Source organism: Pongo abelii, chromosome 16, assembly GCF_028885655.2.
Source record: "Pongo abelii isolate AG06213 chromosome 16, NHGRI_mPonAbe1-v2.0_pri, whole genome shotgun sequence".
Classification (NCBI taxonomy): domain Eukaryota; kingdom Metazoa; phylum Chordata; class Mammalia; order Primates; family Hominidae; genus Pongo; species Pongo abelii.
The window spans coordinates 60525425-60545469 of NC_072001.2; the positions used below are offsets into that span (position 1 = coordinate 60525425).

The window sequence follows — 20045 nt, forward strand, 5'->3', positions numbered from 1 at the left end:
GAGAAGCCGTGAGCTACATATTATGCCAGGTGGGATTTCTGCTCCAGGAATTTTGGCTCACGGTTATCCCAGAGAGCTGTGGCAGCCAGTGTTGGTTTTATTGCTGTATTAGCAGTGTGTGTTACTAAATAAGTGACTTTTGAAATAAAGTGTGAACTGTGAGACTCTAGAACAGGGTAAATGAAACTTTTGTCACCTGAGATGGGTAATTTTTATACCTCTTATTTCTAGGGTCTCTCTGTCCACAGCATTGAGCATGGGTATGAAAATATGCATTGAGGCCAGGAGCTCACGCCTGTAGTCTTAGCACTTTGGGAGGTCGAGGTGGGTGGATCACCTGAGGTCAGGAGTTTGAGACCAGCCTGGCCAACATGGTAAAACCCTGTCTCTACTTAAAATACAAAGAAATTCGTTGGGTGTGGTGGTGCATGTTTGTAATCCCAGCTACTCGTGGGGCTGAGGCAGGAGAATTGCTTGAACCCAGGAGGCGGAGGTTGCAGTGAGCTGAGATCCTGCCATTGCACTCCAGCCTGGACAGCAGAGTGAGACTCTATCTCAAAAAAAGAAAAAAAGAAAGAAAATATGCATTGAATGTAATGCTTTAAAAAGTTACGACTGTCATTTGTCTGTGGGGGAAAATACCATAGTCCAGTTAGTTGTAGGTGTCTCTGGTGGTCTTTGGGCAGGAGTTTGAAGAGATATTGGAAAGACATCAGAAGAATTTAAATGACGCATATCCCATTTTTCAGAATGAAACTAATATTCATTAAAAAAATTGTATGCTCTGGCTGAGAATTTATACAGCCTTCTAAAGAGGAGACAGGTATACTTTTGGTTTCCAGTGATCAGTCTGTGAACTTGGGGCATTATTCAGTGGATCTGGGACCTTCTTACTCTTACCAGCTGGTTTACGCCATCCCGCTTCCTCTTGAAACCAACTTTGTTTGATATATCATTGTAGATTTTCTGTTATTTCCCCCAAATCATTCCTTAATGAACAGTATGCCTTAAATGCCTTCTCTTTGTATCCAGAAATTATCAGCTCAACCAATAAATAGTATGTTTGTTAGTCAAGCCAGTGATCCAGGAAAGACCTGAGTTTTTTTTGTTGTTGTTTTTTGTTTTTGTTTTTTTTTAAAGATGGGCAAAGTTTAAGAAAGAATTTTTAAAAAATCAAACGTTTTGAGATAATTATAAATTTATATACATTTGTAAAAAAAAATACAGCTAGATCCTATATACCCTTTATTCCGTTTCCCCCAAATGTAACATATTGCAAAATATAGTACAATAGCATGACCAGGATACTGACATTGATACAGCTGAGATATAGAACATTTACATCACTCCCCGCATTCTTCATGTTGGCCTTTTATAGCCATGCCATCTTCCTTTCCCTCCCATTCCTCCTTAACCCAACTACTATGCTTTTCTCTGGTTTTTAAATTTTATCATTTCCAGGATGATATATAGATGGAATCATACAGAATGTAACCTTTTGGAATTGGCTTTTTTCACTCAGCATTGTTCTCTGGAGATTCCTCCAAGCTGCTGCATGTATCAACAGGTTCTTTCCTTTTTATTGCTCAGTGGTATTCTATAGTATAGCTGCACCACAGTTTGTTCAACCATTCACTCATTGAAGGACTTATGGGATGTTTCTCGTTTTGTACCATTATAATAAAGCTTCTACGAACACAGCTTTTTGTGTGAATATGTTTTAATTTTTTTCTGGGATAAATAGAAGTGTGAATATGTTTTAATTTTTTTCTGGGATAAATATCTAGGAGTGTGAATGTGTTTTAATTTTTTTCTGAGACAAATATCTAGGAGTGCAATTGCTAGGGTGAATGATAGTTACACGTTTAGCTTTTAAATAACCTGCAAAACTACTCTCCAGAATGGCTGCACCATTTTGCATTCCCACCAGCAATGTATGAGTGACCCAGTTTCTCTGAATTGTTCCCAGCATTTGGCATTGTCAGTATGTTGTATTTTAGCCATTCTGATAGGTATAGGTGATATTATATTGTGGTTTTATGCAGTTTTCTAATGGCCAATCATGTTGAATGTCATTTCATGTGCTCTTTTGCCACGTATATCCTCTTTGGTGAAATATCTATTCATGTCTTTTGCCCATTTCCTAATTGGATTGTTTAGGGTTTGTTTTTTTTTAAACTGTTGAGTTTTGAAAATTTTTTGTGTATTCTATGTATGAACACTTCGTCAAATATGTGGTTTGTAAAGACAGTCTTCCAATCTCTAGTTAAAAAAAAAAAAAAAAAAACCAAAAAAAAAAAAACCTTTTTAACAAGGTCTTTGAAAGGTACAAGTCTTTAGTTTTGATGAAGTCCAATTTAGTTTTTCCTTCTATGGATTTTGCTTTTGGTGTCAAGTCTAAGAATTCTTTTCCTACCTTAGATCCCAGAGATTTTCTCCTGTGTTTTTGTTATCTAAAGGTTTTATAGTTTTACATTTTACATTTAAGCTCACAGTCCATATTGAGTTAAATTTTGTGTAAGGTGGAAGTTTAGTTTGAGGTTTATTTATTTTGCCTGTGAACATCCAGTTGCTCCAGCACCATTTGTTGAGAGAGTTATTCATCCTGCGATAATTGCTTTTGAACCTCTGTAAAAGTGGGTTGGGCATTTTTGTGTTAATTTCAGGGCTCTCTATTCTGTTTTGTTGACCTGTGTGTCTGTCCCTCTACCAATATCACATAGTTTTGATGACTGTGGCTATATTATGTCTTAAAATCTGGTAGACTGAATCTTCCACTTTATTCTTTTTTAAAATTGTTTTAGCTATTCTAGTTACTTTACCTTTTCTTTTCTTTTTTTTTTTTTTGAGATGGAGTTTCACTCTTGTTGCCCAGACTGGAGTGCAATGGCATGATCTCTGCTCACTGCAACCTCTGCCTTGTGCGTTCCAGCAATTCTTCTGCCTCAACCTCCCAAGTAGCTGGGATTACAGGCACCCGCCACCTCGCCTGGCTAATTTTTTTGTATTTTTAATAGAGACGGGGCTTTACCACATTGCCCAGGCTGATCTTGAACTCCTGACCTCAGGTGGTCTGCCCACCTCGGCCTCCTAAAGTGCTGGGATTATAGGAGTGAGCCACCGCGCCTGGCCTACCTTTTCATATAAATGTTAGAATTACCTTGTCTGTATCTGTACAAATTTTGCTGAGATTTTGATAGGTTGAGTATGACTATGTTGAGTATTCCAGTCCATGAACATGGTCTAAGTAAATCTCCATTTATTTAGATGTTCACTTCTTTCATCATTTGATTTTGTATTTTCAAGCATACAAGTCCTGTATGTGTTGTGCTAGACTTATACCTAAGTGTTTAATGTTTTTGAGTGATTATAAATGATATATTTTTATATTTTAGTATCATTCTGTTCATTGCTAGTGTACAGAAATGCAGTTATATGTTTTTATTTATGTTTATTTTATATCAGGACCTTTATTTCTTTACCTTGCTGAAATCACATATTCTGCAAAGTTTTTTTTTTTGTGTGTGTGTGTGTGTGTGTGTGTGTGTGTGTGTGACAGGGAGGTGGTAGATTCCTTGGGATTTTCTACATAGACAATCATGTCATCTGCAAACAGGGACAGTTTTATTTCTTGCTTTCTGATCCTTTCTGATTTATATACTTTTTGCTTCTTATTTCCTGCCTTATTATGCAGGCTAGAAGCTCCAATACTATGTTGAATCAGAGTGGTGGGAGTAGGTATCCCAGCCTTAGTCTCAGTCTTAGGGGGAGGTGTTCAGTTTCTTACTATTAAATATAATGCTAATTATAGATCTTTTGTGAATTGGATGCTCTTTAGTTGAGAATGTTCCTCTCAATTCATAATTTGTTTGGAGTTTAAAGAAAATTTAAATCATGAATGGATTTTGAGTTTTGTCAAATGCTTTCTCTGCATTTATTGATATGATCATGTGATTTTTCCCTCCTGATTTTAAAATATCAAACCAGCCTAGCATTCCGGGAATAAACTTCACTTGATCCTACTGTATAATTCTTTTATAAATTGCTGACTTTTATTTGCCTGTATTTTGTTAAGGATTCTTGTGTCTATATTAATGAAATATATTGGCTTATAGTCCTTTTTTCATATTTTCCTTTCTTTTAGGGTACTATTTGGTTTTTGATATTGAATAATACTGACATCATTAAATGAGTTGAGAAGGATTTCTTCCTCGTCTATTTTCTGGAAGAGATTGTGTAGAATTGATGTTTATTCTTTTTTTAAATGCTAGGTAGAATTCTCCACTGAAACCAGTTAGACCTGGACATTTCTTTTGGGGGAGTTTTAAAATATGAATTCAATTTCCTTAATAGTTATGAGGCTATTCAAATTATTATATTTAATATCACATAAGTTGTGGTAGTTTGTACTTTTTAAGGAATTGGCCCATTTCATCTAAGTTGTCAGATGTGTGTCGAGTTGTTTATAGATGTCTGCAGGGTCTGTGGTAATATATCTTGTTTAATTTCTGATATTGGTAATTTGTATTTTATCCTTTTTTTCTTTGTCAGTCTTACCAGAAGTTTGTCAATCTTACTGATTTTTTTTTAAAACATTTGATTACCGCTTTTTAGATTTTTTATTTTTTATTTTACTTTAAGTTCTGGGATACATGTGCTGAACGTGCAGGTGTGTTACGTAGGTATACATGTGCCGTGTTGGTTTGCTGCACCTATCAATCCATCATCTAGGTTTTAAGCCCCACATGCATTAGGTATTTGTCCTAATGTGCTTCCTCCCCTTACCCCCCAATCCACTGACAGGCCCCGGTGTGTGATGTTCCCCTCCCTGTGTTTTCATTGTTCAACTCCCACTTATGAGTGAGAACATGCAGTGTTTGGTTTTCTGTTCCTGTGTTAGTTTGCTGAGGATGATGGTTTCCAGCTTCATCCATGTCCCTGCAAAGGACATGAACTCATTCTTTTAAAAGAATCAGTTTTTTGTTTCATTGGTTTTTTTTTTCTATTTTTTTAATGTTTTCAGTTTCATTGATTTCTGTTCTTTATTATTTCTTTCCTTTTGCTTGCTTTGGGTTTATATTGCTCTTCCTTTTCCAGATTCTTGAGGTAGGAGCTTCAATTATTGAATTCAGACTTTTTCTTTTTTCTAGTATCAACATTTAATGCCATATATTTTATTTCAGTTTCCATTCAGGTCAGTGTGTGTTTTAAAAAAAATTTTCTTGAGGCTTGCTCTTTGACCCATGGATTACTTAGAAGTGTGTTTTTTAATTTCTAAGTGCTTGGGTGTTTTCCTGTTGTGTAGTTCAAGTCCATTTTGGTTAGAAAACCAGTCTGTATGATTTCAGTCCTTTTACATTTGTTGAGGTTTGTTTTATGGCTCAGGATATGGTTTATCTTGGTATATATTCTTGAAAAGATTGTATATTTTGCTGGAAAGAGATTTCAAAAATAGTAACTATGAATCAACCTGAAGGATAAAAATAAGTGATTTTTTTTCTTTTGGCAATAGAAATATTGTTACTAGTTGGACAAGTTATCTTTACTCACAGCCTGAGTTATACAAAAAATAGGAATACATCCTTTTTGGTGGTTTACAAATCTAATTATATTTTCATGTTTAAGTAGTGGAGGATATGTGAAGTGTCATAGTATTTGCCACAGAGGCTTTTTCTCATTCAAATTGTAATTGTGTGGAATTTTTTATTTTGTAGTTGCTTTAGCAAAAAGAAATGATAGAAAAAGCTTGTTTTAAATTAAATTGAACAATGCATGAGAGTATAGGGTAGAAGAAAATATATTTTGGATCATGCTTTTCACAACACCTTTTTCCTCTCTCACAATACATTTGGAGGATCTTTTCAAATAGACGTACATAGAACTTCCTGTATGTCATTCTTTGATGGCAGCAGCACACCTCTCCGGATGCTGATTTAAAAGGAGTTTAGCCACCTGCCATTTCTTTCTTCTGGTGCCCCGTCTCACTAACCTCTCCTAATAGTCTAGCATTAGCCTTCTAGAGAAATTCAAAGGTCTGCCAAGGTAAGTCAGCAAACCAGTCAAGGGCCAGGAAGTCAGGAATGTGTGAGTAGCTGAGTCAGGGGTCTGGAATCAGAAGTGAGGGTGAGTCAGGAACAGGGCCTGGGCTGACTCAGGCGGGCTGAGGTGGTGACCTGTGGAATCAGCTGCCTTCCTGGTGCTCCATGTGGTCAAGGAATTTGGTCCCAGTCAATCTTCCCTGCTTCTCCTGTGCTAGGTCATCTGTCAGAAAATGTTAACCAAACTTTAGGGCCACATGACTTTGTTTCTCTTTGTGGAAATGGGAATGATATCACTGCAAAGAGTCAGGGAAGAGGTCATGGGGGGAAAGGAAGAGGGGGTCAAATAAATCAGCGAGAAAGAGAGAAACAGAGTTGGAAAGCCAGACAGATACTGGGCGCTTCTGCAAGAATTATAAACTGTTCTTATCACCAAGTCTGGTCCATTCTGTCACTCAGATGAGTCTGTCCAGTCTTCCTCTCTCTTATTCCCAAAATTTTAGCCTTTTAACTGGAGTCCCTTCTCACAGCTGTGGATTGATTGGAGAGAATGAGTGAGAACAGCTTGTCAAGGGTGACCTTCAGCTTTTACTTTAGGTGACTGGTGAATATTGGAGGCATTGAGAAGGACCAGAGGAGGTCCATGTCTTGGAGTGGTAAGTGGGATGAGGACTTCCATTTTGTACATGTTGAATCTGACCGTGTTGAGTTTGAGCCATCTGTGGGACACCCGAAGAGGGGTATCTGGCACAAGAGAAAGGCTAGGCTGGAGCTCCTGATTTTAGTTGGGCCCAACAGGTGCTTGCAATAGTTGCATGCTCCTTGCTGCTATAAAGACACATGCACACGTATGTTTATTGCAGCATTATTCACAATAGCAAAGACTTGGAACCAACACAAATGTCCAACAATGATAGACTGGATTAAGAAAATGTGGCACATATACACCATGGAATACTATGCAGCCATAAAAAATGATGAGTTCATGTCCTTTGTAGGGACATGGATGAAATTGGAAATCATCATTCTCAGTAAACTATCGCAAGAACAAAAAACCAAACACCGCATATTCTCACTCATAGGTGGGAATTGAACAATGAGAACACATGGACACAGGAAGGGGAACATCACACTTCGTGGACTGTTGTGGGGTGGGGGGAGGGGGGAGGGATAGCATTGGGAGATATACCTAATGCTAGATGACGAGTTGGTGGGTGCAGCACACCAGCATGGCACATGTATACATATGTAACTTACCTGCACGTTGCGTGCATGTACCATAGAGCCTAAAGTATAATAATAATAATAATAATAATAATAATAATAAAGAAAAAAAAACAAACATAAAAAGAGAAAAAAAAAATAGTTGCATGCTCCTAAGGAGGAGGCTGTTTGCATTCTGTCCTTGTTTTATATTTCCATTGGGAGTGGTTTTTTAGAACTTCTTACAGATGTCACAATAATTGTAGACCTGGCCCTACCAGCCATGCTTGAGGTATTATGTAGATTATCTACTTCTTTGCTGCTAGTTTTCCCAGCCCAGTTCAACTATTTCCTGATGCAAGTGAAGCTTTTAAGTGTACAAATTTAAAATACCTTTATTACCAGTGCAACCACACTAAACTCTAATTGCCCAGCAACTAGAAAGCTAGGATTAGACACTTTATTGTATCTGTGCATTTTGATGGAGGGAAGAGATGAATATTTGCAAATTCATATTATGAAGAACAAGAGTACTTCTCCTTGGGAGATGGGTTTTTCCAAGATGGTAAATGAGTTGCAAAGAACAACTTTTTCTTTCTTTTCTTGAGCTTATTCAACTTTTTTTTTAAAGCTTATTTTGACTTGAGCCAACATTACTTATTTTCAGGTATACAGAGCCAAAAAAAAAGTTAAAGAGGAGGATTGGTTTATTGCTGTTATTCTGGGCAAAAGTGATACTTAGTGGGACCATTTGGCCAGTACTGACATACTGGGTTAGGATACATATTTTTCTCAAAAGCATTTTGAGGAATTCTTAAGGGTTGGCATTCTCTGATATTGGTAATAATATAAGTGTCATTGGTTGTTACCAAATGAATCTATATACTCAGATTTTCCTTTTGTTCAGGTTATTTTATATTTTGAAAAGGTCCATGTTGAGGCAGGTATACAGAACCAAGTGATTAGGATTGTGATGAGTTGCTTTGTAGATTGTGCTTTTATTGAGTACATTGCCTTTACTGGTTTTTTACTTCTCTTAATGTGCAGATCTGCAAAACAGAGTTGCTGTAAAAGTTCAAATGCTGCCAGATAGGCTAAGTGGGGAGAAAAAAAACCTTAAGATTACCTCTCTCAAAGAGAGTCACCAATATTCTACAGTCTCTGGATATAGTTTTCGAGTATACAGAGGGTACAAGGTTTTGCATAGATGGATGTTTTCATTTCTTTGGTGTGTATACCTGGGAGTAGAGTTGCTGGGTCATAAAATAACTGAGGAATTCCCAAAATGTTTTCCAAAGTGACAGAACCATTTCTCATTCCCCTAGTAATGCCTGAGGGTCTTCATTTCTCCACATCCTCTCCCACACTTGTTATTATCTGCCTTTTTTATGATAGCCATCTTTGGGGGTGTGAAATGGTATTTCATTGTGGCTTTGATTTGCATTTCTCTGATAACTAATGATATCAAGTATGTTTTCATGTGCTTATTGGCCGTTTGTATGTCTTTGGAGAGCTATCTGTTCAGATTCTCTGCCTATTTTAAAATTGGGTTGTCTTTTTATTATCGAGTTGTAATGGTTCTTTATATATTCTGGATATCAGTCTCTTAGTACATATTTAATTTGCGAAATTTTTCTCCCCTTCTTTGGATTGTCTTTTCACTTTTTAAATGCTATCCTTTGAAGCACAAAGATTTTTAATTTTCATGATGTCCAGTTTATCTACTTTTTTTTCTGTTGGTACTTGTGTCGTATCTAAGAAACCATTTCCTCATCCAAGGTCATGAAGACCTTCTCTTCTTCTGCAGTCGAGTGAGAAGTGAGCAGAACTGGTGTAGGGACTGCTTCTCCTGAAGAGGGTGCAAGAGAGAAGACTTAGCCATGTCATCCTTGATCAGAAAGGTGATCAGCACTGAGAAAGCCCAAGGGTACACTGGTCCCTTCAGTTAAGCTGCGTTAGTTGACAGGATCCTTTACATTTCAAGAGAGCTAGGCATGAATCTTTTGAGTGCACAGCTTGTGCCAAGAGTGGGTAACAGAAGAAGCTAAACAGGCCCTTAAGAACGTGGGTGATATTTTGAAAGCTGCAGGCTGTGACTTCACTAATGTGGTAAAAACAACTGTTTGGCTAGCTGACACAAATGACTTCAGGGCTGTCAATGTAATCTACAAACAGTATTTTAAGAGTGGTTTTTCTACTAGAGCCGCTTACCACGTTGCTGCTTTGCCCAAAGGAGGCCGGGTTGAAATTGAAGCAGTAGCTGTTCAAGGACCTCTCACAACAGCCTGACTATAAGTGAGCCCAGTGCTGTCTAGTCCGGAATTTTTAAGGTCTTAATTGTCACGGTTGATATAACATCTTAATTAACATCTTGATTTTTATAATTGATGAAAAGTGTAAGTTTGACTAAAGTATCCAAAATTATGGAAATACTATATAATAGAATTAAACATGAATTGAAGATTAGATAGTGAATCCAGTTACTGATGTTACAAATTACACTTATGCACACCCATATCACTGAATGTAGGAAAGAGATTCTCATTACATAGTTACTCAAATAACAGGGAAATAACATGTAGGAAAGATGAGTTGTTGTTCCTGAGAAATAATCAAGAGCATACCTAATTCCAATAAATTTAGTGATGTCAAATATTTAGTTATCATGTCAGGTATGTGATTCTGGTAATTCTGCTTTTACTAGTTTAAAATTAAAATATTTAAATTTGAATGGTAGGGGTAAAGAAATAGAAAATGGACCAAAATTTTATATAGATAATATTTTTCTAATGGATAGAAAATAGACATGCAGATTTAACATTTACTTTTTTTCTAAGAATTTAATAGTTTTAGCTCTTACATTTAAGTCTATGACTGATTTTGAATTAAATTTTGAACATAGTATGAGGTAGGAGACTATTTTATTCTTTTGCATGTAGATATTAGTTGTCCCATCACTGTTGAAGAGACGATTCTTGCCTCATTGAATTGTCTTAGCACTATTCTGTTCCTCTCAAGTTTTATTTTCCAGGCTCCCTACCATTCAAGTAGTTTTCCAGATATTAGTTTTGGTGCTGAAGCTTGGATGTTAAAGCATCTACTCAAAAGAGACTGTTTAGACCAGAAGTGACTGAGATACTACTAACTATTAAGTTCAAGTTAGGGTTACTGCCATTGTAGGTAGGTGAGAGGTTGTGAGAGAAATTAGAGAGATTGTGAGGAAAATTAAGCTGTTATTAGAAAAATAAAAAGAGTAGCATTTTCTCTGGATGTCTGGAGGTTGGGGAAGCATATTTTCAACCCTGCTTTGTGTGCAGCCTTACTGATGGTAACTTGGTCACCTGGAGAGATTTCGTGACAGACACAATTTCTCTACTGTAGACTGGACTTTTACATATAGACAACAGTAGTTACTTGAAATAGTGAAAAAACATGTAAATAAGCAATAAAAATCAAGAATTCTCATAGTGGCTGTGTTACTCTGCTGTTAAAAAGCTGTGTGACCTCAGGCAACTGCTCCAACCTTGCTTTATCTTATATTAAATGGGGATACTGGATTTATGACCTCTGGCCCTCTCTGGCATTAAAGTTCTATGATGTTGATGCATTTGAAGATGATGTTAACATGGCCAGGCTTTGATGTTTAGAAACCACATTATAAAAACCTACCTAGCAGTGCCAGAAAGTAAGGAAGTGCTCCAAACACACACACACACACACACACACACACACACACACGTGCACGTGCACTTACATTGATGAGGTATGGCACAGGGACACGGGAACCAAATACAGAAGCTACCAGTGGCCAAAGTCACAAAATAAGGTAGTATTAGATTATGACCCCCAAATAAAATAAATGCACATGGGGTTCACAGTGATGTAACAAGTAATTGAATACATAAATGGGGAATAATAGAGGACTCTACCTTCTGGAAGAGTTCCAAATAATTTATTTAGATATGTTGCCTTCAAGTAGGTAGGGGCTCACTCCCCACTCTTGAAGTTGGGCTGCACATAGTGAATTCCTTCCAGAGTGTACAGGATGAAGTGGGGGAGAAAAGAGTCACTTTTTCTGGTGGGTTGGGGAGTCAGTGGAGAAACCTGATAAACATTACGTCAGCCACGTGATCAATTTCAGCATCAATCACGTTGATAGTATATACCCTTGATATGATATGCTGAAAATGACACTTTACCTTCGTGGTCTTTCTACCCCAAACATCAGACAAATTGCAATTAAGGAACATCCTGCAAATATACCTTGCACAGTACTCCTCAAACTGTTACGGTTGTCAAAACCAGGGAAAGTCTGAGGAGCCGTCACAGCCAAGAGGAGCCTGAGGAGCTACGATGACTGAATGTGATGTGGTATCCTGAATGGGATCAAGAGTCAGGAAAGGACGTTAGGTAAAAATTAAGGAAAGCTGAATACAGTATGGACTTTGGTTAATAATAATAGATCAGGATTAGTTCATTCATTATGACACATGTACCATGTTCGTGTAAGATGCAGTAACAGGGGAAGCCGAGTGTGGGATGAAAGGGAATTTTGTATTATTTTAGCATTTTTTCTATAATCTAAAGCTTTTCTAAAGATAATTTTTCATTTAGAAAAACCTACCTGGGGGAATATTCTAACACCCAGTTCAGTGCCTCTTCTGTGAAGTCATCCTCAAGCAGTCTCCTTCCCACAGTGCCACTGCTTTCTCCGTGGCACCACTTGCATCTCTGTTAGGCCACTGGCACTGCAGTTAACTTCCTCTCTTGTCTGCCCTGCAAGGCTGTGAGCTCCTCATTCATCTTTATGCACAGCTTCTGGCATACAGGAGGTACTCACATGTTTGTTAGCTGATACAATGAAAGAATGAGCCCTAGAACATATGTTTCCTGAATCCACTACATGTACCACTTTTTGCTTTGAGTCCCTGTACTCGAAGATGCTCACATTGTAGCTAAGAGGCAGAATAGTAATGGGATAATGATGCCCATGATGTAGGAAGAACAGATGAATCTCCATTATAGAAGAGTTCCAAATAATTTAGGAAGGGAAAGAAATGCCTACTCTCTCTACTTTAGAGAACAGCATAAGGTTTGCAATGAGAATGTGTCAGAAAAGTGCTTTAAAAATATGTTTATCCCAAGAAAGATGCAAATAGTACTGGGACCAACTTCACTCCTCCTCCACCTTCCTGCAAATATACCTGGCCCAGTATATGTAACTCCTCAAACTGTACGGTCATCAAAACCAGGGAAAGTCTGAGGAGCTGTCACAGCCAAGAGGAGCCTGAGGAGCTATGATGACTGAATGTAATGTGGTATCCTGAATGGGATCAAGAGCTGGAAAAGGACATTAGGTAAAAACTAAGGAAAGCTCACTTCCAGATATTTCCAGTCAGGGACTTTATTACTTCATTTAAGGCTTTTACTCTTTGAAATCCTCAGGTATGATGACTTATCTGGAGGCATACACTTGATTTATCAACTGAAGCCTTAGGTTTCTCACTCTGGTGAAGGCAGAACCTGGAGACCTGGCAATAGGAGGCACCTCTTAAGGGAGGTTAGAGGATCTGATCAATTCATTGATCCTAGAAATTGAGGTTCAAAAGATGAGGTGGGCCTAACTTGATCCGTTTCCTCAGAGGCATCACACACATTTCAGGATTACACTCCAATCCTACCTAATAACAGTGTACAGATTAAGGAGTGCTAGGTTCTCATTTGCAAGGAAACTTTGTGAGCAATAGATTTGCAACTTTGTTTATACATTGACATTTTTCATAGGTTGAATCTGAGAATACTTACAAAAGCACATAGAGTAAAATAAAAAAGATATTTCTAAAAGATCATAGGAAATATAAATGTAAATAGAATCAATTCTGGGGATAGTGAGGACAAGTAGAACCCAGCCGTGTAGTCCAATAATCTTGAAGGTGAATTAGAGATGTAGTCCTGAGACTTCTGGCAAAGTGAAAAAGGAAACACGATCAACTTCATGATTTTTGTTGTCCATAAGGAAAAAAAAAAAAAACCCCAAAACATTTCCTCAGGGGAATTAAAGCTTCTCTTGACATATAATTCTGGAAGTTGTACCCAAGTTTCCTTGCTAGCCTGGGGACCTGGGGAGCAGAGAAAGGAGGTAGATGCTGAGATCCAGGCATGCACACTGTCATCTGTACATGCCTCAGGCCCACACGTCACTGAGGGAGAAACAAATCATTGTCCCAGAGTCTTGAATAGGCCGTCAGGTATGGGCATTTTATTTCCAGATTTTACTTCCTTGCTGTGAAGTATGAGATAACATCTGTCCTTCTGCACGTGGGATAAGGGAACGAGTCTAGCTGCTAAATGTGAGTATATCAGTATGATTCTGAGGTCTGGTTTGATACCAGGAGTTAATAAGATAAAGAACATAATAAATACATTAGACCAGAATTAATACTTTAAATAGTGAGTTTATGATTTCAAATTTGCAGTGAAGTTAATGCTGGTAAAGTTGAATCATATTGATCCTCTTGCCTTTCTTTTGAAGATACTAAAATTTAAGTAAGAGCTGAAGAAGATGATCCTTAGAAGTCTGCAGTCATTCAGAATTACTTCAATTGTGCTCTCTTCTTTTGACAGGGTTAGTAGGCAAGGAGATTGGGGCCACAGACAGATTTTGGAAGGAGCTTTCTAGTGATGGATGACAGAAATCTTGGTCCTGTCCTGTTAACTTGTTTTTCATGATATAAAGACACAGAAAACATGCTTATCAAGACTGTACGTGACCCAAAGCAGGCAGAGACAGCCCAAGTACAAAATGGCAGACCCAAGATTCACAATGATCTCAATGGTCAGAAACAAGGGATTAAAAATCAACTTGATTAAACTGAAAAGAGATACGTGATATGTACTGTTTCTTTTTCTTTCAGTTCTGGGGATTAACTATAGAATGAAGACCCATGAGTTAGTAGGACTTCTGGATGATCATAAGCTCCACTCCCTGGCAGCAGCACAGATACACTCATGAGTATAAGTAAACATGCTATCAAGTTTTAGAAACCTTTGAAGTACCATTTAGTGGATTTAGTGAGATTGCATATTCTCAGATTTGATGCTCTTCTTTCCATCTGCTATGGTTATAATAGGTGCATAGTTACTTTCCACAATCAGAGGTTTTCAACAACTAACAAGTAGGTACGGAGCTCCAATTTTATGTACGACATTGGTCCAGGCACTGGAGCTAAGAAGATAAGCAAGACATAGTCCAGATCCCCAAGAGAACCAGGCATCTCTCCTAAATATGTGTAGATGAAGGATGGATTCATGTACCACATTTGTAACCCACAGTACCTAGAAGAATGAGATGGACAATAAGTGCTCAGAGAGAGATTTGAAAACACTGATGAGGGTATGAACCTGAAAATCACTTAAAAAATAAATCTGCAAAGCAAGGGATGTAGGCTCCAAAGACCGTCATTTTTATATGCCTGTGTTCTTGCCATTTAAAAAGTTTTACATTTATAGGTTCATCTAGTGACTTACTGTTCTCAAGGCATAGCCATCAAATGAATATTTCTAATTGGATAGTGTGTGAGTGGGGAGGGGTTGAGAAGGATCTGTATTCTGAAATGGAGGCCAAGAAGCTTTGTTTATGATGGAAGTACAGAGGTGGAGTTCTCGTTCTCTTCTATGTGTCTCTAGGACCCTGCTGTGGTTCTGTTGAAATCCAGGCTGTGAAAGAGTCCACCTTTGCCACCACCCTTTTTCTTTGTTCCTTTTTTTTCCTCTGCACCTGGATTCAGCATTTAACACCCTTCATTTATGAGCAACTTATAATAAACTACTCATATGTGATTAGGCCATTAAAAATAGAAGTAGAAAACATAAAAGCAGGAGGGGGGATGGATTTTGTTTTGGGAATCGGCCCAGTCCCATGAACTTTCTGTTCTTTCTGTTTGGGGCTAAATGGTCCTGATTCTTCATTTCAGACTATTTGCAAACTGGTGTGCATTACATTTTCCATCCCAGAACAACTGGATTATGGCTTTCTGTTCATTCCTGAACTCAAGCCACTTGCAGTGGTGCACAGTGTTCAGCTGGCATCTCATCCAGCAGATTTTGGCCAAGGGTGTTCCCTGGAAACTGGAGTGTCTAGGCATGAGCTCAGACACTGGCGTGTTTGCCATCCCTCTAAATGTCTCCATGTGCTTCATGTATAATTCTAACTGTAAAGCCAGAAGGTAGCTCCTCTTCTCTGCATGCAATAGCTTTCTCATTGCTCCTGTCTTAGGGATTTATCACTCATTCCTTGTATGACAGGAACTGTGAAGATTGTTTTCATCACCTCTACTGGAAATGGCTTGAAGGAAGGTCTTTGAAAAATCTTTCTTTACATCCTTCTGGGGGCTCTATAGAGTAGAGGATCAGTTCATATAACTTGGCTATACCCTGTGGGTCCTTAAACCATGATGTTTCCTGTAGCTTTTACAGGAAGCATTTCCTGTGAAATCTCTGAAATAGTTTTCGTGTGTAACTTAGAAACCAGCTGTCAGCAACTCATTTGCATGGTATCATCAGTATCCTTCTCGCTTTCTCAGTCAGCTCATTTACCACCATGCCTTCCAGTTGGTTTTGGTCTCATTACCAGCATCTTGGTGGATTGTAAGATGCAGTGACTCTGGAACCTCTGCCAGCTCTGAGACTTCGAGGTGGCATTGAGCTGTCTTGTGGGAAGGCCTCCCTTCTGTGTCAAGTATTCCTCATGGTTATTACCAGCTTGTTTCTTTAAAATCAAACGTCTCGTAAAATGTGAATTTCTGGTTTTATACCTGCAATGATTCAAAAACAGCCTTTTTGTCCCCTTTTGACCTAGGAACACCATTAAGGAGAGAAAGAAAGGATGACAGTAAATAATCAGCCCTAGGGACTCTCCGTCTAGGAAAATACAAAGGTATAGCCACTCTACTGTTTTCAAGCTCTACATATGAGAGCAGTGATGAACGATTTTGGGGAGGCTTTTATAAGCACCAAGGAAGGCTGTTAAATGAATCCACGTTGTCTTGGGAGGTGTTTCACATGACTTGGAGTGTGACTAGCCCTATTTTCCCTGTTATAGATAGACGTTAATAAAGCATTAGGTCCCAGTTCCATTGTAAATTTTGTTAATACCAAGTGAAGGCCAAGGGAATTGGGAAGACATCTATTTTCTTGTGAAAGCATAACTTTGGAAGCACATAAAGCAACTAATTGACAAAAAAAAAATGAAGGCATATTTCCAGAAGGCCAAGAATGTCTTGGCAATCCAGATAAGTGCTGTTTGTAAAAGCAAAACTGATAACCAGGAATGACTGTGGAATGGAGCCTCATGAACTCCAAGATAAGATAAATGAGTGAAAGACAGGAGGAGGGAAGTGTGTGTTTCCTGGGAAAATGTTCTCAGGGTTATTCTAAAGCTCACTTAGACAGGCTTACCAAGGCGACAAATACATTTAAAAAAAAAAAAAACAAAAAACAGAAGAAAACCTCCAAACAGCCTTAGTTCCTTACTTGTAGGGCCTTAAAACCAAAACGTGACTATTTCTAAGAAAATCATGATAATTTTTCACAGAATTGCCTATTGAGAAGATCAAGAGTTGTGCTTGACCTGATACTTGGGTCGAGCTTTGCCTTGTACTCTAGGGGTCCCCAACCCTCAGGCCATGGACCGGTATAGGTCTGTGACCTGTTAGGGACCAGGAGCACGAACCCTATTGTGAACTGTGCATGTGAGGGATCTAGGTTGCATTCTCGTTATGAGACTCTATAGCAACTAATGCCTGATGATCTCAGATGGAATGGTTTAATCCTGAAACCATCCCTCCCCGCAACCCCCACGGATCCATAGAAAAATTGTCTTCCACGAAACTGGTCCCTGGTACCAAAAAGGTTGGGGACTGCTGCTCTACTCCATTCCAAGTCTGTCTTGTAAAGGAATGATCAAGAAAGAGGTTGGTGGCCTTTAGCTAGTAGTTGGGGTGGTAGGCGGTATACTGTAGAGGATGAAAGCATGAGCCCTGGAGTCAGACTCACATCGAATCCTGGCTGTGTGCCTTGAGTCAGGACACCTCACTGGTTGGAGCCCCCGTTTCCTAATCAATAAAATGAGGATAATTACAGAGCCCAGCACACAGAGCACAGTGAGGGTGAAATGAGCCCATACATTCAAGACTTGGTAGCACAGTGTCTGGCCACGAACAGTTGGGTGCTGATAGACTCAGAGAGGGGAGAAGGGCCGGGGGCCAGGCACAGCAACTGCTCTGTGGTTGCTGAGTCCGGCAACGCTGAGAAGGGTGGCAGTTGCATCCACGTTGTGTGGAAGCAGCACTTCAGCAATCCAAACAGAGCAGCAGATCCCAGGAATGGGAGTCTGACACCCCCGAGGCCCCATATCCTGCTGTGTTTGGTGGTATGGGGATGGCTGGGGAGTGATATCCCAGCTGGTGCAGGCCCAGAGATCTTTTGGCAGGTCCCTGTAAGTGCCTGGTGCATCTGGTGACTTCAAACAAAGGGCACCAGTGACAGCGTTGGTCCAACAGGAAAGAGGGCCTTTGGCAAGAGGGCCTCTTTGTTTGCGCCTGTGTGTGTGCACCTTGTCTGCCCTGACAGGCGGAACTCACTGTTTGTTTTGTGGAACAAAGAACAGGCCTGGTTAGATTGGAGTGGGAACTGGGGGCAGGTGGGGGGAGCAGGGTGGGGCGGGTGGTGGCAGGGTTCCTGTTGTGACAGCACACTCCAGGAGAAGCGTCTGGCATGTATCTCTTGGCCTCAGCAGGGGAAAAAGAATAAAGACACATTCTCATGCTTCAACTTTGATCCCGCGAAGTAAAAGTCCACGGACAAGGGTCTTGAGTGGCCTGAACCTCTTCACTCTCTGCTTCTTATTTAACATAAACAGGAAAATTATTGGAGCTAGCTGCTTACCACAGAATGAGGTGAAAGAGAGGGCTACAGTTTCCAGAAATGCAGCAATTCCACAGGAATGGAGGGTGTGGGTGGGCCAGGCAGAGGGTCAAGCCCTGCAGAATCTGAAAATGGTGGCTTCAGCTCAGGCCACCGGAGCTGAGCATGTATGCTGTGCAGCAGAGATGCGGGCTTGCACCCATGCACACACAGGCGGCGGCCTGTAGGAGTCCTGCAGGGAAGAAGCCCAGCTGTTGTATAGGGAGGCGTTTCTTTCTCACATTAGCGGGCACTTCCATTTTCCTGGTGCCCTCAGTGTCATGCTAAGAAGAGTGTGAAAGACATTCTCTGTACCCTTGAGGATCAGAGGTGGGGATGGTCTACATGGAAAACAGAATCGAGCAGAAAGCAGCCCGTCCACAGGTTCCACACTGGCATGTGCTGTTTTTTTCCCATCTGTACTGCCTTTCCCTTCCCTCTGTGTGTGACACCAAGCACTCTGCAGCTTTACCCGTCTCACCCAAATAGAGTTAAGGCTCCCTCACCTCCTCTTCGTAGCATTGGGTTCCTGTCTCCACTATAGAATATATAGTCCTGTGTTGTGCTTTCTTTTTTCACATCAGTTGCTCATACTTAGGTTGATTGGTGAAACAGTTGTTTTTTGGTTTTTTTTTTTTTGGTTTTTTTTTTTTTTTGGAGACCAGGGTCTCACCCTGTTGCCCAGGCTGGAGTGCAGTAGCTTGATCATGGCTCACTGCAGCCTCAATCTCCCGGGCGCAAGCGATTCTCCCACCTCAGCCTCTCAAGGAGCTTTTGTAATGACAAGGTTTTGCCATGTTGCCCAGGCTGGTCTCAAACCCCTGGGCTTAAGTGATCCATCCACCTTGGCTTCCCAAAGTGCTAGGATTACAGGTATGAGCCCCTGTGCCCCACCTGTTTTTTTTTTTTGTTGTTGTTGTTTGTTTGTTTGTTTTTTCTTTTTTTAAGTATTTACTTGTGGCCAGGCAGTATATTAAGCCTATGAGCAAAAATGGATGTGTGCTGTCTGTCCTAAAAAGTTTACAGAAAACATAAGAAAAAAATCATACAAGTAAATAAAAATTGCACCCATGACAAGGCTTATTATGGAGGAGAGGGGCTAGGATTTGACCTCATTTGGGTGGTTAGGGACCATTTCCTTGAGGAGGTGAGGATTGGTAGACAGGAGGCGGAGTCTGCAGGCAGACATGCAGAGGCCCTGGGGTAGGAGGAAGTATGGTACAGGAGGAACTTTTTTTTTAAAAGCCAGTAGAAGGATGGGATGGGTGAGGAGGAGGAGTGTGGTGTGAGATGGGGCTGGAAGGGTAGGTAGATGATACAGACATTGGGGACTGAATTAAGGAAGTTTGTTTTTTATTTTTGCCTTTATCCTTAAGAGCAGAAGAAGGCCACTGAAGCATTTGGTGGAGGGTGACATGATCTGATTTGGGATTCAAAATAATTTCTCCTGCCCCAGTGTGTGGGGATGGATTGGAAAGGGTAGAAGAGGGGATGTGGGTAGACCAGCTTGGAGGGTCTTGCTGTTGCCTGGGAAGGAAACGTTGGCAGCTTGCAGTCGCATGGCAGTGGTAGAGGTGGAGAAAGGAAGGAAGAGCTGAGATAAACTTGGGAACTCATGAAATAAAGTTAATGGCTTTTTTTTTTTTTTTTTTTTTTTGAGGTGGAGTCTCACTGTGTCACCCAGGCTGGAATGCAGTGGTGTGATCTTGGCTCACTGCAACCTCTGGCTTCCAGGTTCAAGTGATTCTCCTGCCTCAGCCTCCCGATTAGCTGGGATTACATGCTTGTGCCACCACACCTGGCTAATTTTTGTATTTTTAGTAGAGATGGGATTTCACCATA

At 39.8% G+C, this 20045-nt stretch overlaps 1 protein-coding gene and 1 pseudogene across 8 annotated transcripts in view; both read left to right on the forward strand.

Annotated features, from left to right (window-relative positions):
- CGNL1 (cingulin like 1) overlaps window positions 1–20045 on the forward strand; it is a 179641-nt gene that overhangs the window by 109069 nt on the left and 50527 nt on the right. The gene's annotated exons all lie outside the window — the stretch shown is intronic.
- Window positions 8986–13663, forward strand: LOC129050124 (2-iminobutanoate/2-iminopropanoate deaminase-like; annotated as a pseudogene).